Source organism: Salmo trutta, chromosome 4, assembly GCF_901001165.1.
Source record: "Salmo trutta chromosome 4, fSalTru1.1, whole genome shotgun sequence".
Lineage (NCBI taxonomy): Eukaryota > Metazoa > Chordata > Actinopteri > Salmoniformes > Salmonidae > Salmo > Salmo trutta.
Genome location: NC_042960.1, coordinates 56609188 through 56635716, shown reverse-complemented (window position 1 = coordinate 56635716; position 26529 = coordinate 56609188). Strand labels below are relative to the sequence as shown.

General features: G+C 43.7%; 1 protein-coding gene across 3 annotated transcripts in view; it reads left to right on the top strand.

Moving 5' to 3' along the window:
* The first annotated feature begins 1912 nt into the window (after positions 1 to 1912).
* Positions 1913 to 26529, top strand: part of LOC115192671 (peroxisome proliferator-activated receptor alpha) — a 59876-nt gene continuing 35259 nt past the window's right edge. The window contains exon 1 of one of the 3 annotated variants that reach the window (XM_029751430.1): positions 1913 to 2316. The gene's annotated coding sequence lies outside the window, so the exon portion shown is untranslated. Of the gene's footprint in view, positions 2322 to 8449; positions 8624 to 26529 lie in introns of those variants that run through there. The other 2 variants (XM_029751429.1, XM_029751431.1) reach the window with 2 other exon arrangements.

Here is a 26529-nt window from a genome sequence, read left to right as displayed (position 1 = left end):
TCCGCATCGTTATAGGCCTATTCCATTCTACTGCGACTCCAGCGATACCAGCGATACCAAAATAAAGGAAACATTGAGTAAATGAGGGACACGAAGTGCAGCTAGCAGCTCTCACAGTCTCACGTCAGAATAAGACATTCATACATGTTTCTCAAACGTCACATTTTGAAGTGTTTAAGGTTAAGTTTAGGCATTAACTCCACATGTTTAAGGTTAGGCATTAACTCTGAATGGTTAAGGTAAGGCATTAACTCTGAATGGTTAAGGTAAGGGTTAAGATTTGGGATAGGCTTAAAACAAAAATAAAAACAACAACTTTCTATCGCTGGATCGAACTTGCAACATTTAAAATCAGATGTTAACGCCCATCCACCATCCCAGTCCACAACACCCTAGCAAAACCGAGACCTACTTGAAGGTAACAGCGTTCAATGTTGCCCCTAGTGGCCAGTTTACACGTCATCGCCCAATTTCCTCAGACATGGATGGATGACGAATACTGACTTGCATCACGGGTGACCTGGCTGCTTAATACAGCGTTGGGCCACCATGAGCCACCAAAACAGCTTCAATGCACCTTGCCATAGATTCTACAAGTGTCTGAAACTTCCTGTGTGGAAGCACCCCATGCTTTCCACAGCTAAGATGCTTTATGTTCGGGTTTCCTTTATTTTGGCAGTTACATGCAGCAGCAGGCTATGCGGAAAATGGACCAGCTGGATAGGCTGGGGAAACGGCTTGAGTTGTGCAAAAGGGAATATAACATTGCGGATAAAGTTCGGAATGACACAATTTCATGTATACAACCTCTTAACATCTGCATTACTATACTGAGCACTTTGTCGTTTCTAAAAGGACATATTTGGGTGTTTTTGGAGCCTTTGTTAATGTTTTTTCAGGGCTCCATATTACACAACGAGGACGAAGAAGTGATTTGCTGTTTGGGCTAAATTTCTCAAAAACATGCGATATCACAAAAAAAGATGTCTGGAACCTTCTATAACATGCCATTTATATCAAAAATAGAGATTTGGTTGTAACAAAGGAAACTTCTCCTTTAATGTTGAACTTATTGCAGCAATTTATTGGATGACTTCATGGCTTGGCTAGCCGTCAATATTATCATATTAAAATGTATCTAAATCAGTTAAACTGTGGCTAACTTACTACACCCCCTATGATGCGCTTGGCATTCTTCACAGTGATACTGTATTGACTGGTTTTCATATTATCCACAGAAGCGTGGCTGAAGAATTTAGGCTACATAAAAACAGTTATTTTGAATTAAGTGTATTTTTTAAAACATATTTTATACAAGCTGTTCTTTGACAAGGTCCTCCATCCCTGCCCTGGTATGCCTGTGTTGTTTGCACAGTAGGCTATAGTATGACCTTGTCAAAAATGCTATGGGTAGGTAGCCTAGCGGTTAAGAGCATTGGGCCAGTAGGTGGCTGGTTTGTATCCCTGAGTCGACTAGGTGAAAAATCTGCCTATGTGCCCTTGAGCAAAGCACTTAACCTTCCTTGCTCCTGTAAGTCACACTGAAAAAGAGCGTCTGCTAAATGACTGAAATGTAAAATCAAGTCCTATGTCTTGGGCCAGTGGTGAGCTGTGGAGGCAGGGGGCATGACACATGACATGTAGTAGGGTCACATGACGTGTCCGTGTGTGATAGTCTGACCACAGGATGTGTGCCTTCTGCAGCACTGAATACGGGAGTAAGCACAGCACCCTTCAATGCAGAATAAGATCCTATTTTATTATGAAAAGATGAATGCACAGTAGTACAGGAACAATAATAGGAGCTGTAGGTTATGTTTATAACCCTGTAATACATGTACATACATATAAAAACGTTTAGTAACTGTAGATATTAGAATATACAAGTGATTAAAATACCCATATTTCGGGTCTTCACGCTCTGTGAACATTTGTCCTACTACATTGGCCAACGCAGCAGCTAGTGAACATGAGTTGGATTACTGCCTTGCTCCCTAACGTCATCCCTTTGTTAGGGGGCGTCCTGCTCAAGGGAAAGACGGGCTCTTTCTATTCGCTGAAAAGATAGGTGTGTCAGGGGGGGTTGTGGTTCTTTCACACCAGCTGTCAATCATGACGTCAGTTCCGGCTGGTGGGCAGTGCTCTGTGGGCTGTATGTGGGCGATTTTGACAGCAGCAGAGTTGTTTAGGAGACAAACAAGGACGTGTTGAAGGGGACAATTCTTTCCCTCCTTGTTCCACCCGAACTCGCACTGACAGCTTCTCAACGCACGGAGGTTTCTAACGGGATGTCGGCTTCGGATCGGGCTGTCCATTGTAAGGTATCGATTTGATAGGTTTATTATTGCACATATTGATGTGACTCTCAATGCATTGCTTGCTTCATGACTGATATCACAGAATTTCTAGACTGTATAGTTTTGACATTGAATTGAAGTGTTAAGATTGAAATGTGTCAGTGTACATCGACTGATATTTTTAAGGAATTTATCCCATTCATGATAGTTTCAGCAAAAAAAACTGAAAAATCAATGAATGCATGTTGCAACAAGATATCTGGGGCCATTGTTATTGTACAGTCGAGTACGCCTGCGCATCCGACGTATGTATATGATACATGCTTTTTGGGATGTAGGCCACTGGCTGTTGATAGCTCCAGGGGTCTGTACTCCAGGGGTCCGTACTGCAGGGGTCCGTACTGCAGGGGTCCGCGAAAAAATATATATATATAAAAATAAAGTGGTTTTGATTATTTTATTATTTCAATGTTTTAATGAATATCGCTAGCAACAACAGAATACACCCATGCTGAATGACACACCTACAGTAGAGGAGAATGTTTTCTTTCTAATGGTAGCAACTTTATTTCTCAACTCCTAATATTGAACAAATTGAACTCATTGGAGCCAATTACACTTAATGGAGTATCTGACATGGGCTTTGAAAAAGTACCCGCTACCAGCGCGGCAAGGGCTTTCTTGACTTGGACATTTTTGCCAACACACGGCTAACCTTTGTTTAACCAGCTAAATAGCTGTTCTTAGCGAAAATGTATTTGAAGTTACATTTCTAGCTAATAGGCTTTGTTAGAGTTTACACTTCCAATTATAATGTGGGGAGGTAACAATAATAATAAAAAACGACCAAATCTATTTATTGTATAATGTGAATTATTCACCTGACCATAAGACAAGACATGCATTTAAAAATATATATTGTTGCTAATGTATGATGGGTCCCTGGGTCGCCAATTTGCCTGAGAGGGGGTCCCTGGGCAAGAAAAGGTTAAAGAGCCCTGGGTTAGGCTACTTCTATAAATAATGTGTGGGAAAATTGCCATGAGAGTTTTGTAACATGTGAGCTTTGTAACATTCTTATACATAATTAGGCTGCGAGTTGCATATGCATGACATTGTTGAGTTTACTACAATATAATGTTTTTTGTTTTTCCCAGCTTAGGCTAGCTACCTTTTGGACAGTGCTCACTTATTAAAACAAAGTAACAAATTATTTCCCTAGTGGAGCCTATCCTTATCCTGATATCCTGAATTGGAGTTTGAGGTTTGTGTTTATTTTATGATAAACACAACTTGTAGAAAATGTTTAGGATTTTTCTCATTCAGAATAGCTCAGTAGTAATAATTTTGCTCAGAATGAGTATAATATTATGAGTATGAGTATGACTAGCCTACACTTTGAAGGTGGTCTTTATATGGTAAATAGGGGTGAGGGGCGGTGTTGAGGACAGAGTCAGTGATGACGCTAAAATGTGTGTCTGGGAGGTCAGGTTTTGGGAGAAAGCTTGGAGGCCCGTTGATAGTGAATGGGTATTACTGTAAGGGAAGAGGAAGCATGTGTTGAGAGTTGGCTCAGTGCTCAGGGTGATCATTCTTTTGTCCTGGCCTGCAGGTTTGCCTCTCTTCTAATCATGAGGATATTTCCAGGTTTGCTCTGTTTTTAGAATAAATGTACTTCACTCACACTATCTATAAACGATATACAATTATACTTATCTATACTTTTCTATGTGTGTATACAGATGGGATAAAATGGTCCCACATGTGTGTCTGAATGGTCAGGTCTTTATAATGGGCTTCATAATAAGTTTATAAAGGGTTTGTGAAGGATATATAAGTACAATATAAAGTTATTTCTAGACTGCTGATGGTTAGTCCAATACCTACATTTAGTACGTAACGTGGTGCCGAAATTACTTGCTTTTTTAGCAGATCAAAGTTATGCACATTACACAAAATATATATTAATCAAACTAAATTGTAACCTAGTATGTGTATAATGCTTGTTGTGCAATGATCTCTTATGAAGGGAATCAACAACCTACCAATAGAGCCTTTCAGTGCCAAATTGCACACTTCCTCTGTGAGTCTGAAACTTGACCCAAATCCTGCCGTTCCTGTCCTTGCCCCAGTCCTCCAAGCTACAGGAATGCTGCCAGGGTTTTTCCACATCCAAGCTGGTTGGGATTTTAATCCACTTGTTACCTTCTTTTAGTCATCTAAAAAAAATCTGAATTTGGTACTCATACAAGTTGCGGTCAAATATATTGGCACCCTTGCACTTTACAATGGAGTGCAATGGAGCAGAATGTTCAGTATTCTCTTTTAAAAACTGGTTGAATGGCTATATATATATATATATATATATATATATATATATATGTAGTACTTTTACCCCCTTTTTGTGATATCCAATTGGTAGTTACAGTCTTGTCCCATTGCTGCAACTCCAGTACGGACTCGGTAGATGCGAAGATCGAGAGCCATGCGTCCTCCGAAGCACAAGCCTGCCAAGCCGCACGCTTAACCCGGAATCCAGCCACACCAATGTGTCGGTGGAAACACCAGCCCACCACAAGGAGTCACTAGAGCACGTTGGGACAAGGACATCCCGGCCGGTCAAACCCTCCCCTAACCCGGATGACGCTGGGCCAATTGTGCGCCGCATCAATGGGTCTCCCGGTCACGGCCAGCTGTGAGACAGCCTGGGATCGAACCCGGGTCTGTAATGATGCCTTAGACCGCTGCGCCACTCGGGAGGCCCTTGAATGGCTTTTATGACCCTGTAGGCAACTGCACCTTACCACAGGTGAGGTAAATTAGACTGCCTCCAAACAAATTATTTCGGATTTTGAATAATTTAGTCCAGGCCATTTTTTGTTTTAAAGTGAAAAATCTAAATTTCATTAAAAAAAAAAACTCAAACCTTAACAGTGTTAAATCAAACAAAAACACATGTGAACACCAAACGTTTTTTAAATTGTAACTTATTTTTTGAGAAATAGTGAATCGTGCAAGGGTGCCAATATATTTGACCACAACTGTTGATCACAGTATTCTCTATGAGGTTTGGTAAGGATAGCCTGGACAGACACTGACTGCACTGTGTAGTGGTAGTTGAGGGTTACATTAGTCTCTCTGGTTGTTGCCTTGGGGCCCTTCTTCATACTGCCAGGGCCATGTGGACGTGGAGTTTGCCTTTAGTTCAAAGGTCACCCTTCCATCAGTGAAACTTTCCACCTAGGCTCTCTTCACACTGAAAGGTTTCTACTTGTTTTAAGGTCCAGCAATGATCTGCCATGGTTGCATATCCCAAAATGTTAAAAAGAATGGAGTTATTTTCATGCATTTCATACAAGGAGGTCTACTTACTTCTTATATGATTATACAGTTGGTTGTAAGCTAAGGTCCCTGAGGATTGCATTTTCAGTTGCAATAGGCCTGATGACCGACAATGATGAGACAGTCTATAGGAAGGAGGTCTGGCAGTGTGGGACCAGAACAACAACCTCTCCCTCAAATGTGAGCAAGACAAAGGAGATGATCGTGGACTACAGGAAAAGAAGGGCAGAACAGGACCCCATTAACATCAACAGGGCTGTAGTGGGTCAAGAGTTTAGAGTTACTTTTGAACTAGGCAAGTCAGTTAGAAACAAATTCTTATTCACAATGATGACCTAGGAACAGTGGGTTAACTGCCTTGTTCAGGGGCATAACGACAGATTTTTACCTTGTCAGCTCAGAGATTTTATCTAGCAACCTTTCAGTTACTGGCCCAATGCTCTAACCACTAGGCTACCTGCCACCTTGGTGTCCACATCACCAACAAACTATCATGGTCCAAATACACCAAGACAGTCTCCCCCTCAGGAAACTGAAAAGATTTGGCATGGTTCCCCAGATCCTCAAAAAATTCTACAGCTGCACTATCAAGAGCATCCTGACCGGTTGCATCACCTCCTGGTATGGCAACTGCTCGGCATCCGACCGTAAGGCGTTACAGAGGGTAGTGTGTACGGCCCAATACATCACCTGGGGCCAAGCTTCCTGCCATCCAGGACCTATTTACTATGCGTGTCAGAGGAAGGCCCAATTTTTTTTTAAAGATTCCAGTCACCCAAGTCATAGACTGTTCTCTCTGCAACCGCACGGCAAGCGGTACTGAAGCACCAAGTTTAGGTCCAAAAGGCTCGACTAACCTGTACCCCCGCACATTGACTTGGGTACATTGTATTCGGCGCATGTGACAAATATATTTATTTTTTTGAGTCAGTTGATCTGATATTTATGTATGAGCTATTCCTCAAAAGCCCTTCAATGTGCACCTGCAAAACTGTTCTCTTCCCTGCGCCAATGATAGAGTTTACGCTGCCTGTTGAGTTGGTTACTGCATGCACTGAAAGAACCCAATGGATCTTCTTTTGTTTTCAAAAAGGTATCATTTCTCATCAGAGCTTTTCATGCAACTTCACATCACGCTCCACAGAGATATAGTTTAGAAACACTGCAGATTAATAGTTCTTGCTTAATGTCTTTGACCCACAATCTCAGGACTCAGTCCCTTCCTAACCATGTGTTGTACATGTTTAGTCTATCCCTAAAGAGCTATGGGAGACTTCTCCTGCTCTGTCCTTAGGCAGTCTGTTTCTATGTGGCTTGGCTGCACTGTGAGAGACTTGTCTCTACTCTAGGAACCTGAGACCTGTAATCAGCTTGTGCTTGGCTGCTTTAGACAGCTGCATAGAGACACAGAGACAGAGGAAGAAAGAGACAGACAGAAAGAAAGCGAGACAGAGGGGAGGGATTTCTCTTTTCTCCTCAAACAGGACTTTCCAGTTTCCTCTTAACTGCGTTCTTTCTTACATTTATCACCGGTCTTTCTCTGTGAGTCCATAAAGAACATGTTGTCAGTAGGTTTGCAACAAGAATCCTCTTTCAGAAGCCTGGTATGCATGTTCATTAGGTGACTTTGTTGAGACAGTTGAGAGTCATTTCTGAAGAGAAATGACACCATACACCAGAAAGAGGCTTCTGCAATACAAAGGACCTGTTCATGGAGGTATTGGCATGCGTATGAGCGTGTGTATGTGTTGAGGCGTGTGTTTGTGTGTGTGTGTGTGTACGTGCATGCGTTCATGCACGTGTGCACTTGTTTGTACGTGTGTATGTGTATCTATGTACTTCTCTGTCTGTGCATGAGTGATCTCTACAGAGCAGTAGTGTGCGGTAAGGTCTGATGCCCGGTAAGGTCTGATGCCCGGTAAGGTCTGATGCCCGGTAAGATCTGATGCCCGGTAAGATCTGATGCCCGGTAAGATCTGATGCCCGGTAAGGTCTGATGCCCGGTAAGATCTGATGCCCGACAAGATCTGATGCCCGGTAAGATCTGATGCCCGGTAAGGTCTGATGCCCGGTAAGGTCTGATGCCCGGTAAGGTCTGATGCCCGGTAAGGTCTGATGCCCGGTAAGGTCTGATGCCCGGTAAGATCTGATGCCCGGTAAGGTCTGATGCCCGGTAAGGTCTGATGCCCGGTAAGGTCTGATGCCCGGTCAGATCTGATGCCCGGTAAGGTCTGATGCCCGGTAAGGTCTGATGCCCGGTATCCCCGTCTCTCACTCGCACACACACACACTCATAAAGTGGATTTTTGCTATGGTGTTTATCGGTATGACAGGATCACAAAGATAGCCATCAAACAACCACAACCAATCATAACACAGCAGCAGATATGCGGCGCAAACATTAGACACACATTCACAGGCCCTAATAGCTTGTGCCCTGCATGAACAGGGGACTTTCAGCACTACAGACAGCAGCCCAAATGCCAGCAAGTAGGCCTACATGTAGACAGCACTATACATACAAAATGCCTAGTAGTCAGCGCTACTGATTGAGATATATACTAACACAATAGACATGTAATGTAATAATGGTAGACGGCGCTACTGATTGAGATATATACTAATACAATAGACATGTAATGTAATAATGGTAGACGGCGCTACTGATTGAGATATACACTACCGGTCAAAAGTTTTAGAACACCTACTCATTCAAGGGTTTTTCTTTATTGTTACTATTTTCTACATTGTAGAATAATAGTGAAGACATCAAAACTATGAAATAACACATATGGAATTATGTAGTAAGAAAAAAGTGTTAAACAAATTAAAATATATTTCATATTTCAAATAGCCACCCTTTGCCTTGATGACAGTTTTGTGTTGAAAGTGCGTTGGCGATGGACAGAAAGAAAATGGTGCAGTCTGAGGCCATGTGGCGGAGAGTGATGTACTGTAGGCACTGGAGAAGGGGGTGTGAGCAGGTGGGTCTAGGTGTGATGTTGTGGATGTTTGTGTGCATCTGGATGTTGTCACTTGTGTGTGGATGGTTTGTGTTGTAAAAAAAGAAAAGGTTAATAAAATGTAGATGTTTTTCTTTTTAAACAAATGCAGTTTCATTGAAAATTCCCTTACAGGACTTGAGCAAAAAAAAGATGGGGGCGGTCGTTAAATGGGTTGCTAACGGTTCATTCTTTTCAGCAAAGACATATGTGTCACGCCCTGACCTGAGAGAGACCTTTTATTTCTCTATTTTGGTTAGGTCAGGGTGTGATTTGGGTGGGCATTCTAGATTTTGTATTTCTATGTTTTCTATTTCTTTGGTTTTGGCCGAGTATGGTTCCTAATCAGAGGCAGCTGTCTATCGTTGTCTCTGATTGGGAATCATACTTAGGTAGCCCTTTTTCCCTCCTTCAGTTGTGGGATCTTGTTTTTGTACAGCTCAGTAAAGCCTGCAGAACATGACGTTCGTTTTCCTTGTTGTTTTGATTTAGTGTTCTGAGTTATAATAAATATTAATCATGAGCACTTACCACGCTGCACCACGGTCTCCTCATTACGACGATCGTCACAATATGTAATAGTTCCACATAGTTGCCCCTGGACCTGTTTGATGAGCTGGCACTCTCATCATTGCCACGAAATGCCAACTCCTGTTTACCTACATACTGTAGGTAGCATGATGTAGCATTAATCAGCTAGGTCTTTCAAAATCTCACGGTTCTCTTTTACGTTTGCATTGTGCATGCTGACGTTCAATCTCTGTTCATTCAATGCCAGATCTATCTTAAGAGCTATATGACTTTGGATGTGAGACACAGATTTTTCATGCTTGTTGAGTGCTGTAGGCAAGTTGTCCAAGTCGCAGTAACCAGATGTTGTCCACATGCTGTCACTGGTGGAGAACAGCAGGCAGGGGAAGATGTAGAGTCGGCTGCTAGCAGCTTTGCCAGAGAGACAGTTTTTTGTTGTTGATACCACTCAGACTGAAATTATCACGTTATTTCTGTCCCTTCCTTTGATGTACGTCCCTAAACTCAGGTGTTGGTCTTCCTTATCACCCCCTGTTTCACTAGAAAATCCAACTTTGGAAACTGTTTCAGATGCAATGTTTCAGCCATCCTGATCAGCTTACTTTAGCTAGCAGTAAAACGAACGGAAGTGCCAAAAGGCTGCAGATGATGTGTGACGTCCTCAGGCAGGAGCAAGTATGTATTATTCGAGTGCAATGAAAATGAAGGGGACATATTGACACATGAAAGGCAGCGAAGCTGGCAGTATAGGGTAGAAACACGCATGTGCAAGTCATGTCAATGCCTTGAGTTTGGAGTTTGAAGGGCGGGAAAAAGGCACACGTTGAGGCTGACTTTCCCCAAGCATCCTTGCTCATTTTGTACCAGGTCACCACAAATGTTCATTCATTATTACAGGGTAGGCACTGCCTACCCTCTCTACCCTGACCGCACATCACTACTCCAGGACTTCCCACTGGACACAGACGTCTATTCAGCATCTATTCCACATTGGTTAAAACGTAATTTAATAGAAATTATATAGAAACAACGTTTATTCAACAAGTGTCTGCCCAATGGGTTATGAGAGATACCATGTGTTTTCCCCCTCGGAACGTCCTCTGAAACCACAGCCTGACCTTCATCTTCACCACCAGGTTCCCTTAGGTATGCATCCCAAATGGTACCATATTCCCTTAATGGTGCACTACCCTATCGGCCCTGCTCAACAGTAGTGCACTGCAAAGGGAATAGGGTGCCATTTTTGACGAAGCCTAGATCTTCCATGGTAAAATCCCTCAGTCCCATCTATAGGATTGGGTCACAGACAGACTTACTGTAAGCTGCTCTGGACAGGAGCTTGTCTGAGCTAAGGATGGGGAGGAGCCATCATCATCATCATGGCCCATTGATGTCAGCTGACTGACTGTCAGGGTACTTTGAACCCCAAGGGGCTTAAATCTATGGGTGCCGGTTTGGACTGGTTTGCCTATGATGCTTGTGATGGGCTCACTTGAGTGGCTCTTTCTCTCTATCTCTTTGCTTCGTAGTGTTGGAGTTGGGGTCTACTGTATCTGTCAGGTTGGAGCGGGGTGTATGTGGCCGAAGGGGTGGGAGGTGGGGTTTAGGCATCCATGTGGCTGGTGAGTCGGAGGTGGAGTTGGGTTGAGGTCGGCCACGTCTCGCTATGAGAGGCCCGTCTAGAGAAATCAGTCACCTAGTTTCAGCCTCTTCTGCTCTAGTAATGTCTGATTCCATTACTGGGTAAAGCCCTGACCAGTCTTCGTAGATGTTCCGCCGTAGACGTTCTACTGTAGAGCCCCACTGTAAAGCCCCACTGACCAGCTCAGAGTGACACTGCAGCCTGATCGGTTGATTGGATGAGCCTAGGTGTAAGTGGAAATGATTTATCAACACTATGCTGTGGAGAAGGGCTGTTCCTGCTACAGTGCATTCGGAAGGTATTCAGACCCCTTGACTTTTTCCACATTTTGTTACATTTCAGCCCTTTTCTAAAATGTATTAAATAATTGTTTCCCTCAGCAATCTACTAAAAAACAGAAATACCTTATTTACATAATCAATCAATCAATCAAATGTATTTATGAAGCCCTTTTTACATCAGCCGATGTCACAATGTGCTGTACAGAAACCCAGCCTAAGTATTCAGCCCCTTTGCTATGAGACTCGAAATTGAGCTCAAGTGCATCCTGTTACCATTGATCATCCTTGAGATGTTTCTAAAACTTGATTGCAGTCCATCTGTGATAAATTCAATTGATTGGACATGACTTGGAAAGGCACACACCTGTCTCCATAAGGTCCCCCAGTTGACAGTGCATGTCAGAGCAAAAACCAAGCCATGAGGTCAAAGTAATTGTGCATAGAGCTCAGAGACAGGATTGTTTCGAGGCACAGATCTGGGGAAGGGTACCAAATAATGTCTGCAGCATTGAAGTTCCCCAAGAACACAGTAGCCTCTATCATTCTAAATAATCAGGCTTTTATGGTAGAGTGGCCAGATGGAAGCCACTCCTCAGTAAAAGGCACATGACAACCTGCTTGGAGGTTTTCTAAAGACTCTTAGATCATGAGAAACAAGATTCTCTGGTCTGATGAAACCAAGATTAGCCTGAATGCCAAGCATCATGTCTGGAGGAAACCTGGCACCTTCCCGAAGGTGAAGCATGGTTGTCGCAGCATCATGCTGTGGGGATGTTTTTCAGCAGCAGGGACTGGGAGACTAGTCAGGATCGAGGCAAAGATGAAGCAAAGTACAAAGAGATCCTTGATGAAAACCTGCTCCAGAGTGCGCATGACCTCAGAAGGCGAGCATCCCGGAGTCGCCTCTTCACTGTTGACGTTGAGACTAGTGTTTTGCGGGTACTATTTAAAGAAGCTGCCAGTGGAGGACTTGTGAGGCATCTGTTTCTCAAGCTAGACACTCTAATGTACTTGTCCTCTTGTAGTTCTGTGAAGGGAATATTACACAGCGTTGTACGAGATCTTCAGTTTCTTGGCAATTTCTCGCATGGAATAGCCTTCATTTCTCAGAACAAGAATAGACTGACGATTTTCAGAAGAAAGGTCTTTGTTTGTAGCCATTTTGAGCCTGTAATCGAACCCACAAATGCTGATGCTCCAGATACTCAACTCATCCAGTTTTATTGCTTATTTAATCAGTACAACAGTTTTCAGCTGTGCTAACATAATTGCAAAAGGGTTTTTTATGATCCATTCGCCTTTTAAAATGATAAACTTGGATTAGCTAACACAATGTGCCATTGGAACACAGGAGTGATGGTTGCTGATAATGGGCCTCTGTACGCCTATGTAGATATTCCATAAAAAATCTGCCCTTTCCAGCTACAATAGTCATTTACAACATTAACAATGTCTACACTGTATTTCTGATCAATTTGATGTTATTTTAATGGACAAAAACTTTGTTTTTCTTTCAAAAACAAGGACATTTCTAAGTGACCCCAAACTTCTGAACAGTAGTGTATATAAAGGGAAACTGTTGCAGTTCAAATAATCTTAGCACCTACTTGGCATATGAATGCTGTAAATAGAATGAATTAGGTGACAAAATTGTAGTTTATGTGTGTTTGAGAAGCACACACACTGTTAGAGTGTTGAATTGTGAAATTAGGCCAGAACAGGAACAGTTTGTCAACTCCAACCGTTACGGTTAGTGAACCAGTGAGTAGGGGCAACCTAAACTCTCACAACTCCCTCAGGCTGCATCATTAGCTGTAACATTGTGTAGCAAACTGGGCCTATGGACGGAAGCTGTCTCATTCCACGAAGAGTGTATTTTGGGTAGTGCAATTTTGTCAAACACTACTGTACTGCTCCGCTTTCCGCTGCATGCCTAACTCCCAACCCAACAAACATGTAGGCTGACTTGGCAGCCACACTGGGGAGTACAGGATTCCAATGTCATGCTGGAAAATGTAACAGGACCCACACAGCTGATCTAGCAGGGAGAAGCGCTCTCAACGTCCATCTCCCAATGTTTGTCCTTGTGGTAGTATTTACTTCAGAAACAGACAGAATTCATGCAGCGATCAAGGTGGAACATTGTTCTGTCCTCAGCCCCCTGTTTGTTTTCATGCACATGCTGTTCCTGCTGTAATACAGAGGGCAGAAAAGCTCATTGTTGTGTGTCTGCTATTGTTTTACCCCTGTCGGCTGTGCTTTAAAGCATTGAACAAGCAAGAAAAAATTAGGTGAGCTTGCTTTAAATGTGTGACCAGTGACCATCATTCACACGCTCCACAGTATGAAGATGGCCTTCACCGAATGCTGCCCTTCATGCAAGGACAGCAAACTATGTTCCCTCCTCACTTTCCTTCACTTTGCATATCTTACCCCATCAATATCAGTCAAATGCTAAGCTCTACCGTAAAGCTTTCTTATCAGTGTTACATATGCTACTCCATCCTCATCAATCAGCCGGCTGATGAAGTTTGGCTGGCAGCTGGTAGCCAGGAGTCCTGCCAACCCAATCCACATGGGCACAGACTGATGATCCTGGTACATAGATATGGGAACATTGTCTGCCCTGACCCTCCTGTGCCACTGTTTCCAGGCCTGAGCAGCTTGGCACAGTGGGGACAGCATCTGGTTAGGGGAAGGGAGGGACACATTCCTGCACGTCTCTCAGCTGGGCAGGGGAGGAGGTATGTGCACTTGTCTTGTCCGCCTCTCTCTTCCAGCTGTGTATCTGGGAGAGTGGATACAATCTGTAAAGACAGAGGAAGTAGTAAACCGTGAACGTTGTAAACAGATCATATAAACCTACTTTAGAGTAAGTGACTCGTGTGGATGTGGGCAATAGTGTATTATGGTGTTGATATTTGGCCTTCTGTGGCTGTTGTACTGCTCTTTCTGGAGAATATAGTGCATAGTACTGACTGCCTGTGCTGCACAGATAGAATTCCTTCCTCTTCAGCTAGTCCTCCAGATGTCCAGTGGATAAAACAGCTTGGATAGATTGGTTTTCCCACTCGGAGTGTTTTTTTAACGCTGCTTTGTGTCGGATCCTGCTGACTGATTTGGAAGTAAGCTCGGCATGGCAGCAGCCAAGAATTTGGAACAAAGCTGAGGTGTACTGTGGCTTAAGTTGTTGTTAAGTGCTTCTTGGAGCAACAGAGAGAGAGAGTGAAAGAAAGGGGTAAATACAGGGGGAGAGAGAGTGAAAGAAAGGGGTAAATACAGGGGGAGAGAGAGTGAAAGAAAGGGGTAAATACAGGGGAGAGAGAGTGAAAGAAAGGGGTAAATACAGGGGGAGAGAGAGTGAAAGAAAGGGGTAAATACAGGGGGAGAGAGAGTGAAAGAAAGGGGTAAATACAGGGGGAGAGAGAGTGAAAGAAAGGGGTAAATACAGGGGGAGAGAGAGTGAAAGAAAGGGTAAATACAGGGGAGAGAGAGTGAAAGAAAGGGGTAAATACAGGGGGAGAGAGAGTGAAAGAAAGGGGTAAATACAGGGGGAGAGAGAGTGAAAGAAAGGGGTAAATACAGGGGGAGAGAGAGTGAAAGAAAGGGGTAAATACAGGGGAGAGAGAGTGAAAGAAAGGGGTAAATACAGGGGGAGAGAGAGTGAAAGAAAGGGGTAAATACAGGGGAGAGAGAGTGAAAGAAAGGGGTAAATACAGGGGAGAGAGAGTGAAAGAAAGGGGTAAATACAGGGGGGAGAGAGAGTGAAAGAAAGGGGTAAATACAGGGAGAGAGAGTGAAAGAAAGGGGTAAATACAGGGGGAGAGAGGGTGAAAGAAAGGGTAAATACAGGGGAGAGAGTGCAAGAAAGGGGTAAATACAGGGGGAGAGAGAGTGAAAGGAAAGGGGTAAATACAGGGGGAGAGAGAGTGAAAGAAAGGGGTAATACAGGGGAGAGAGAGAGTGAAGAAACGGGGTAAATACGGGGAGAGAGAGTGAAAGAAAGGGGTAAATACAGGAGGGAGAGAGAGTGAAAGAAAGGGGTAAATAAAGGGGAGAGAGAGGTGAAAGAAAAGGCTGCCACCGGTTCAACTCTAAACATGTCTGGCATAGCGGGACAGTTAAGTGGTGTCTCTTGACGTCCCCTGGTGTTGTGTGTGTGGTGTGTGTGGTTGTGTGTGTGTGTGTGTGTGTGTGTGTGTGGTGTGTGTGTGTGTGGTGTGTGTGTGTGTGTGTGTGTGTGTGTGTGTGTGTAGGTGTGTTACCCCATGTACCCTCAGTGTCACTAACCACACCACATCTGCACCGACGTGGACGCATCATAAGTAGGACCTGTTTGCCCATGACCTCTCTCTCTCTCTCTCACCTCTTGTAGTGTGAGTGTTGTTATCATTCTGACACTGGACCTGCTGGCAACTCAAGTCCAGTGGAGGAGTTTATGTAACGTTCGATGTAATGTTTTCTTTCCCAGTGCTTCTATGCACCAGCAGCTGGCTGCACATGGCAATTGGTCGTAAGGAGAGGCAATGGCACATCTTGACTAACTATAATGGTCTGACTCAAATCCTGGCCCCTCATCAAATGAAGCAAGCAAAGTAAATATCTCAAGCAAATTACAGGTCTAATTTTATTCTGTTTGGAAATGAAAATTGTTGGGAAAGAAATTACTTCAGCACATTACGTTGCTTACTCCTTATGACTCCAGCAGATGAAATGACTGTTTAAATGCAGTGAAGTGTATCATGGTCCCAGATAGTGGTGTCCCAGTAACCTAGCTAGTAACCTAGCTAGTAACCTAGCTAGTAACCTAGCTAGTAACCTAGCTAGTAACCTAGCTAGTAACCTAGCTAGTAACCTAGCTAGTAACCTAGCTAGTAACCTAGCTGCTACTGTCTACTACTGCCTCCCTTTGGCACACACCCCATTTAGCAGAGCACTGAGGTTATGTTAATGTTCAATAAACTGTCCTGTCCTTGACATGCGTTAGATAAACAACCCATTAGTGGTATGTTTGAACCTTTAGATATCACATCACATGAATGACCCCATCATAAACTTACTCAACTCCAGCAAAAAGAACATCCCCCAGCCAGTGCAGTGTCCATCACTTTACCCAGTACCCTGCCCTTTGACCGGTCTCCTTAGAGATGACAGGGCTCTAAGCAGCCGGCGTATCACTGGGCTCAGATAAGGACCACTCTGCTGTTTGTTCATTGGGCACGGTTCGACTCCAAGACCTTTAAAGAAAACGCTGCAAACCCATTGGTTGCGTCCGAAATGGCACCCTATTACCTACAAAGTGTACTATTTTAAGCAGAGCCCTATGCGGGTCCTGGTCAAAAGTAGTGCACTATATAGGAAATAGGGCTGGGCAAAGCTCTGCTTTTCTATCAGCCAGCCCTATCTCCCCATATATCACTCAGTGTAGTGGGTTGGTGAGGCCAGCCCTATCTCCCCATATATCACTCAGTGTAGTGGGTTGGTGAGGCCAGCCCTATCTCCCCATATATCACTCAGTGTAGTGGGTTGGTGAGGCCAGCCCTATCTCCCCATATATCACTCAGTGTAGTGGGTTGGTGAGGCCAGCCCTATCTCCCCATATATCACTCAGTGTAGTGGGTTGGTGAGGCCAGCCCTATCTCCCCATATATCCCTCAGTGTAGTGGGTTGGTGAGGCCAGCCCTATCTCCCCATATATCACTCAGTGTAGTGGGTTGGTGAGGCCAGCCCTATCTCCCCATATATCACTCAGTGTAGTGGGTTGGTGAGGCCAGCCCTGTCTCTAAACATTAATGCTAGCTTTGCTCGCACACATGTGCATACACACACGCAGACACACACAGACACACACAGACACACACACAGACACACAGACACACACACACACACACACACACACACACACACACACACACACACACACACACACACACACACACACACACACACACACACACACACACACACACACACACACACACACACACACACACACACACACTCATTGACATGGCATTTAGTCAAAGACAAGGGCCGGGAATGGAGACTTTGTGTGTTGGGATCAGGAAAGGTAGGGGTTGTGTACTTTGTGGTTGGTTTATACTGGTATGAGATTACTGGTATGCTTTCTTTCAGAATATGCCATGTATTGCATTTGAGACATATTTTGTATTCAATGAGAATTAGACCAGCATGACTACCATTGAAGTATTTGGTTTTCTGGGCCAGCAATATGTTACTGTGTGTTCAGTTGAGTTCTACCTGCAGCAAACACGCCTATACACACCTCTGTCTTGATCTGCTGCCAGCGTTGTTATCATGCTCTTAACTATCAGCCTGCTGTTCTATTTCCTCCTTAGGGGAACCTAAACCAGGGGCTGTCTTAGTCTTACGTCAGTATTGGCTCAGACTGGTTAACGCCTGTATTTTAGTACATGGATCCATTCTGGTCACCTTTCTTAGAGTGTAGCTCAGTAGCTGTGTACCTATGTGTAGCTGTGTGTCGCTGTGGGTGTCTATAGATAGTGTGTATAACATCCTGTTCCAGGGTTCAATATCCCAGCAGCAATTCACTCTGAGACAACCGGCAATAATACAGCTGAACCACAGAAGCTCAGCTTGCCTCTACTATGGTTCGAAGGCAACAATGACTTCACACAGCTCAGGCTAGAAGACCTCTGCTACATACACCCCCATCCCATGGGAGAGAGAGCCTGTCTACAGTCTGCATGCCTGTGTCATGTTTAGAACATGTCCCTATAACAGCTCTCCCCCAGCATGTGGTCTGCTTTACAGGCTCTCCGGACAGGGCTTTCTCAGGGCTCTGCAGTGGAGAGAGTGAGAGGACTCACGCAGAGGTCGGGCATGCCGCCTGCTCAGTGATGATACTAGAGCAGGGTATTAGGCCAACCAGACTGCATGTGGGCTTACACTTCCGCTGTTCTCTGTTCCCTGTTTATTATCATGTTGCTAAAACACCTTCCTGAGACTCATTTATACATCATATTAGAGAACAAAAGGAACCAGAAAACTGATCATAGATTTCAGTGGTAGTAGATTGTTGTCTCCTCACGATTTTGAACATGATCTATGTGCCGGAGTTGTCATGACATTGTCATGGTGATCTCAGTGGCTGACGGGAGAAGTCCTTTTGTCAGTCCCCCAGGGATAGAGCCCACCCCCTCCCCCTCACATTCCTAACCCTAATATACAGTATTGTTTAACTATCCTTGTGGGGACACACAATTTACCATTCACAATCCTATTTTCCCTAAACCCTAACCATAAACCTAACTCTAACCCTAATCTTTACTAATGACATACCACTCGGCTTGAGTAAAGTCAGTGTGTCTATGTATGCAGATGACTCAACACTTTACACGTCAGCTACTACAGTGGGTGAAATCACTGCAACACTCAACAAAGAGCTGCAGTTAGTTTCAGAATGGGTGGCAAGGAATACGTTAGTCCTAAATATTTCAAAAACGAAAAATCATTGGATTTGGGACAAGTCATTCACTAAACCCTAAACCTCAACTAAATCTTGTAATACATAATGTGGAAATTGAGCAAGTTGAGGTGACTAAACTGCTTGCAGTAACCCTGGATTGTAAACTGTCATAGTCAAAATATGTTGGATCAACAGTAGCTAAGATGAGTAGAAGTCTGTCCATAATAAAGTGTTGCTCTACCTTCTTAACAACACTATCAACAAGGCAAGTCCTACAGGCTCTAGTTCTGTTGCACCTGGACTACTGTTCAGATGTGTGGTCAGGTGCCACAAAGAGGGACCCCTGAAAATTACAATTATCTCAGAACAGTGGAGCACGGCTGGCCGTTCAATGTACACAGAGAGCTAACATCAATAACATGCATGTAAATCTCTCATGGCTCAAAGTGAAGGAGAGATTGACTTCATCACCTCATGTTTTTGTAAGAAGTGTTGACAAACTACTAGCACACATGCCATGACCAAAGGTCTCTTCACAATCCCCAAGTCCAGAACAGACTATGGGAGGCACACAGAACTACATAGAGCCATGACTACATAGAACTCTATTCCACATCAGGTAACTGATGCAAGCAGTATAATCAGATTGAAAAAACAGATAAAAACACCTTATGGAACAGCAGGGACTGTGAAGGGACACACACACAGGCACAGACACTCATACACATGAGAAGACACACACTCTACACACAAGTACATATGGATGTTGTATTGTAAATATGTAATAGTGGAGTAGTGGCCTGAGGGATCACACTAAATGTATTCGGTAAAGTGTTATGAAATGTAACGTCATGTAATCTTTTTAATTGTATATAACTGCCTTAATGTTGATGGCCCCAGGAAGAGTAAGCTAATGGGGATCCTTAATAAATACAAATACAAACTCTAACCTTAACCTTAACCCCAAAACCTAACCCTAATTCCTAACCCTAATTCTAACCCTAACACTAATTCTACCTTAACCCTAAACCCCCTAGAAATAGCATTTGACCTTGTGAAGACTAACAAAATGACACCAGTTGGTAAATGTTTTGTTGGTTTACTATTCTTGTGTGGACTTCTGTTCCCCACAAGTATAGTTAAACATGTCTACACAAACACACAGGCACACACACATGCATGCACGCAGATGACCTTGCCTGTCCTCGGTGCAGTGTGTGCAGCCTTCCTCAGCAGGCTTGGTTGAGCGAGCACAAGAGGGGCTTGAGCTCTGTTACTGTTGGAGCCACCTCCCTCCTCTCCCTCCCTCTCTCTCTCCCTCTCTCTCTCCCTCCTCTCCCTCTCTCTCTCCCTCCTCTCCCTCTCTCTCTCCCTCCTCTCCCTCTCTCTCTCCCTCCTCTCCCTGTCTCTCTCTGTCTCCCTATGTTATCTTTTTTTCTGTTACTCTCACTCTCTCTATTGGCCTCTCACGGCCTGTCTTAATCTGACTCCAGTGCTCTGATTCAGTCCATCTGACCCACCCACCCTCTCATCTGTCTGCCTAGGTTAAAGTAGTACATGGCTGATATGGGGAGACTGTAAAGATGTACAGTAGGATCTTGATTTGAGCCAGTTTGCTACAGCAGTAAAATAATCCTGCAGCAACAAGAAATGTAAATTATTATGTGGATTATAATTAATGGAAAAAATGTTTAGGGTTTGATAGCTTTTTCGTTAGGGCAAATCAAGTCTGACATTTTAAACCTTTTTAAACCTTGAATAAACAACAAGTTTGCATTTCCTGCCGTGCAGGAAAATTCTCAGCATCAAAAGAGTGATCAAATTAAGATCCTACATCTGTATAGAGTGACTAATCATGTGTTTGTTTACCCCTTTTTCTCTGTTGATGACATGCTGTGAATGCCAAACCAACCCTTTCGCCCCTAGCAACTCGCTCGGAGGGCCCTCCATTGTTCCGTGTTGCTGACAAAACTCTGAGGGTGACTTCAAGAGTGGCGAGGGGATCAAATAAAACCATCAACTTCGGAACACACTTGTGACTTGAATGATGCAATTCTTGTTCCACAATTAAATAATAAAACAAGCATGAAATTCAAATGAGGAAATTTCACCTGGCGTTCGACAAGAAATACAGTGCATTCTGGAAAGTATTCAGATCACTTGACTTTTTCCACATTTTGTTACGTTACAGCCTTATTTTAAAATTAATTAAATAGTTGTTTCCCCTCATTAATCTACACACAATAGCACATAATGACAAAGCAAAAACAGGTCTTGTCGAACGCCAGGTGAAATTTCCTCATTTGAATTTCATGCTTGTTTTATTATTTTTAGAAATTTGTGAAATTTGATAAAAATTACTAAATTGAACTATCACATTTACATAAGTTTTCAGACGGTTTACTGAGTACTTTGTTGAAGCACATTTGGCAGCGATTACAGCCTTGAGTCTTCTTGGGTATGGGGCTACAAGCTTGGCACAGCTGTATTTGGGGAGTTTCTCCCATTCTTCTCTGCAGATCCTCTCAAGCTCTGTCAGGTTGGATGGGGAACGTTGCTGCACAGCTATTTTCAGGTCCGGCCTCTGGCTGTGCCACTCAAGGACATTCAGAGACTTGTCCCGAAGCCACTCCTGTGTTGTCTTGGCTGTGTGCTTAGGGTCATTGTCCTATTGGAAGGTGAACCTTTGCCCCAGTCTGAGGTCATGAGCGCTCTGGAGCAGTTTTTCATCAAGGATCTCTCTGTACTTTGCTCTGTTCATCTTTGCCTCGATCCTGACTAGTCTCCCAGTGTCTACTGCTAAGAAACATCCACACAGCATGATGCTGCCACCACCATGCTTCACCGTAGGGATGGTGCAAAGTTTCCTTCAGACGTGATGCTTGGCATTCAGGCCAAAGAGTTTAATCTTGGATTCATCAGACCAGAGAATCTTGTTTCTCATGGTCTGAGAGTCTTTAGGTGCCTTTGGCAAACTCCAAGCGGGCTGTCATGTGCCTTTTACTGAGGAGTGGCTTCCATCTGGCCACTCTACCATAAAAGCCTGATTGGTGGAGTGCTGCAGAGATGGTTGTACTTTTGTAAGGTTCTCCCATCTCCACAGAGGAACTCTGGAGCTCTTTCAGAGTGACCATCGGGTTCTTGGTCACCTCCCTGACCAAGGCCCTTCTCCCCCGATATCATAGTTTAGCCGGGCAGACAGCTCTAGGAAGAGTCTTGGTGGTTCCAAACTTCTTTCATTTAAGAATGGTGGAGGCCACGGTGTTCTTGGGAACCTTCAATGCTGCAGACATATTATTTGGTACCCTTCCCCAGATCTGTGCCTCGACACAATCTTGTCTCTGAGCTCTACGGACAATTCCTTTGACCTTATGGCTTGGTTTTTGCTCTGACATGCACTGTCAACTGTGGGACCTTATATAGACAGGGTGTGACTTTCCAAATCATGTCTCCCGAGTGGCGCAGCATTCTAAGGGACTGCATTTCAGTGCTAGAGGCGCTACTACAGACCCTGGTTTGATCCCAGGCTATATCACAACCAGCCGTGATCGGGAGTCTCATAGGGGGTGCACAATTGGCCCAGCGTCGTCCAAGTTAGGGAAAGGTTTGGCTGGGGAAGGCCGTCATTGTAATTAAGAATTTGTTCTTAACTGACAGTTAAATTAAGGTTGAATAAAAAAATGTCCAATCAATTGAATTTAGTACAAGTTGACTGCAATCAAGTTGTTGAAAGATCTCAAGGATGATCAATGGAAACACGATGCACCTGAGCTCAATTTTGAGTCTCATAGCAAAGGGTCTGAATACATTTTGCAAAAAAATCTAGAAATCTGTTTTCTCTTTGTCATTATGGTGTATTGTGTGTAGATTGATGAGGGGAAAAAATGTGGAACAAAATGTGGAAAAAGTTAAGGGGTCTGAATACTTTCCAAATGCACTGTAAACTTCAGTAAAAGTTAAGCATTTCATTTGGGACGTATTTCATGTTTCAAGCCTCAAAATCAGACACAAACCAATACAATAATTCGGTACGCCACTCCGTTCTTTTTTGTGAAATTGTGCAAACTCGAAAATGATGCGGTGCATTTTGCGATACCACTTCGCTCGGAAGTCTGCAGCGTAGCTTGCTCGGTCAAAGTGGCTAGCTATCGGAGGGTCTAATTAGCCCCTACACCCTCCATAATTTTCAGGCTCACATGAACAGAGGCGCACATGAACACACAAATGGAGGGACGAGGGGAAGGAGAAGGGGGTGATTTGGGATTCAGCCATGACTAGGGCATAGCGGAGAAAGGCAGTACTGTACAGCATAGCCGCTGCTGGTGGGGTCATGCGTTCAGTGATGGTATCAGTAGTCATGTCTATAAGTAGCTCAGCTATGACCAGGGTCTATGTCCTTGTGTGACAGGTCTCTGTTTACACAATGGGTGTTTCTCAATATGCATACTACCGTGCTCCACACTCTCATGCTCCGAGTGCGTTCTCCGACGACATTCACTTGAGTACGTTCTTGTGAGGACGAGAGTGTGGAGAATGCATTAAACATTACATTTGAGAAGCACTCGCACTCCCCCTACTGTATTACCTCACGCTTCACCTCCCCATTTACTTTCTTCCAGCCAGGACAATGGCAATAGATACAAAACAAGATATACACAAAGCAACCGTTTTACTTACATTTGACATTTTAGTCATTTAGCAGACGCTCTTATCCAGAGCAACTTACAGTAGTGAATACATACATTTCATTTCATTTCATGCATTTTTTATAACTATCAGCTAGTTATATGTGAATCGTAATAATGTAGATAAACAGATAGTTTAACAGGCAAAAATGACCTAAAATGAATATTATGCAAGATAGATGTCAATTTTCTATTTGTTAGCTAGCCAATTAGCCAAGATAAACATGCCAAAATTAACACAGTATGTATTTATTAACGTATCAGGATAAAATATTGTAGTCAAGCAACATATGAGATGTGAATAAACAACATTTCATTTCGAAATCAGAGTGTAATTTCTCTCGCTTCAGCTCAAATAATGGCCGCCATTGATTTCAATTGATGCCTCATTTTTTACGTGGTTGCGTCATATTTCTTTGCATACTTTCCATTGAAGCTTGCATCAATGTACAAATGGAGTACACATTTGAATAGTGCCCTCCGTGCTCCGTTTCGCAAACTTTGATTTGGACTCATACTCTGACCTTCCCGTGCTCCAATTTGTGTGCTCGGAAGAAACACCCAATGTCTGTACTCAGTCACCCAGCCAGCCAGTCAGCTAGTCAGTCACTCAGCCAGTCAGTCAGTCAGTCTGTTAGTCAAACAGTTAGCCAGCCAGTCAGACTGTTAGTCACTGAACCAGTCACTCAGCCAGTCAGGCAGTATGTTAGTCAAACAATTAGTCAGTTAGCCAACCAGTCAGTCAGTCACTCAATCAGTCAGTTAGTCAGTCAGCCAACCTGTCAGTCACTCCACCAGTCAGTCAGTCAGTCTGTTAGTCAAACAGTTAACCAGCCAGCCAATCAGTCACTCAACCATTCACTCAGCCAGTCAGTCAGTTTGTTAGTCAAAAAGTTAGTTAGTCAGCCAACCAACCAGTCAGTCAGTCAGTCAGTCAGTCAGTCTGATAGTCAAACAGTTAGTCAGCCAGCTAACCAGTCAGTCAGTCAGACAGTCAAACAGTTAGTCAGTCAGTTAGTCTGGTAGCAATTAAGCATGGTAGCATTTGAGAGGGAACAGTTTGGAGATTATGGGAAAATGATTAGACCAAAGTTGAGGATGCAACAGTTCACCTGACAAGACATTACACTGTTGATTATATGTGCATTTTACATTTACTGAAGTTTTCGCCACATTTGTTGGTAACAAAATCTGGAAATATTCTGAAACATTCAGTAACATGATAAGAATATTCCTGGAAAATGTGTTGTAGGTGCAACATAAGACAATAAAAATGACAAGGGTTTGAGTGAGAGGACTAACTGGTGTCTCCAAGTAGACACACCTCTACAAAGTGTACACAGTTCCTAAGTCATTTTAATGCACTTTTATGACTCAAAGAAATCTTCAACTATAAGGTGCTTTTTTTTAGCTATCTTAGCTCTGCCGTTGAGGAACTAGAGCAAGCACACTTGTAGTTGTTTTGTTGGAACACAACCCTGCATCAACCCCATCACACAATTACTGTTGTTGCTTACGCAATCCAAAAAACGCACCATTATAAATCGCAATCTGTGTCAGGTGGGCATAACTTGAAAGCTTGTTCTATTGCCAACATGACTAGCTAAGTTATTAAATCTGATCTTAGAGCGTTAGGCTTTCACGGGGAAATTCAGTTTTGGTGCGCATAGAAAGGAGTCATGAGTGAACGCAGCTGTGTGTTCCGCGTAAAATTTTCTTCACAAATATACAAACATAGGCTCATTCTGTTCAGAACAACCCAGGGTATTTAAAAAAAAAATATTTAACCTTTATTTAACGAGGAAAGTCAGTTAAGAACTAATTCTTAATGACGGCCTACCCTGTGACTCCCAATCACGGCCAGCCTGGAATCGTAGTGACACCTCTAGCACTGAGATGCAGTGCCTTAGACCGCTGCGCCACTCGGGAGCCCAATGACGCCATGTCATATGACACCATGTCATTATGTAACTGTACATAAAATACGTTGACACTGTATATGACATAAGTTTTATGATGTGGAAATGTGAAGTGCACATTTGGACTCACGGGTGTTTGGCCAGCTTGCTTGACATCAAAGCGTTTTTTATTATAATCCTCAAAGTCTCATCTTTCAGAATACATCCTGTCATCTTAATGTACAGCATTTCCCTCACTCAGACACCAACAAATTAGCAGAAGTTGCTCAATTAGCGGGAGGGATGGGGGCAGCTTCTTGTAGCATGTGGTGTTCAAGTTCAGAAAAGCTGTCAGTCAAAACACATACAGCGCTGTGAAGCGCAGAGCCTGAGCTCTGACGTCATTTACAGCATGTTACTGTGCAGCCACTGCGTCCCCCCGGGCAAACCCTCCCCTAACCCAGACGACGCTGGGCCAATTGTTACTCTTGAAACAAATTGTTTATTATCTACATTGGCACAGCAGTGTCTAGCCTAGGTACTGTTGTACTTGGTACTGTGGTTGCCATGGAGAGGCCCAGTGTTGTAATGACATAGTGATGAGTGAATGTCCTGAACCAGGATGTCCTCTAAATGAAGACCTCTGGGAGCAGGAGGACTATGTTAAAGAGGACAGCTCTATTCCGCCTGGGTAAATAAACACTCTGTCTCTTTCTCTCTGTGTTCAAAACACCTGCTGCGGTGCCAGCTTAGACCTACGGCTAGACACTATGCTTCAATGAAATACCATGCATTTCTCTCATCTGTGACCTTGGAATACATTGACTGGTGTGGGGCTGGAATTCATCTTTGAACGTGAACGTGTACGTACTGTTAGACACGTCCATTAGACAGAGTCATTGACCAGAGCACAAAACAGACATGACTACTGTATGGGGTCTGTTAGGTTAGACTCCATAGGATCAAGCCCTGTCAGCTTACTGCAGGTTGGTCTCAGATGGACCAGCTGCTGTCTCCTAGCTCCATGCCCCCCTCGCAAATGCTCAGCAGCCACACCCCTCTCTCTACACCAGGCCTGACCAGGGAGCTTTACTCCAGCTTGACCCAGTTTTGGTGTGGATATATGGGTTGGTGCCCCTACAGACTGATCTAAGGTCAATTTCAGGTTAGGATTTGGTGAGGATAAGCTGATCCTAGATCTTTGACTTAGGGTAACTTCTACCTGGAACTATGAGGTCTGATACCTTCTCTCTGTTCTACCCCTCAAAAGTCCACCACTTCATCCAGTTTGGCCCAGCACAGGGCCCTACATTCCACTACATTAGGGTTAGAGGTTAAGGTTACGGTTAGGGTTAGGAGTTAGGTTAAAGGGTTAAAGGGTGAAGGATGGGGTTAGATTTT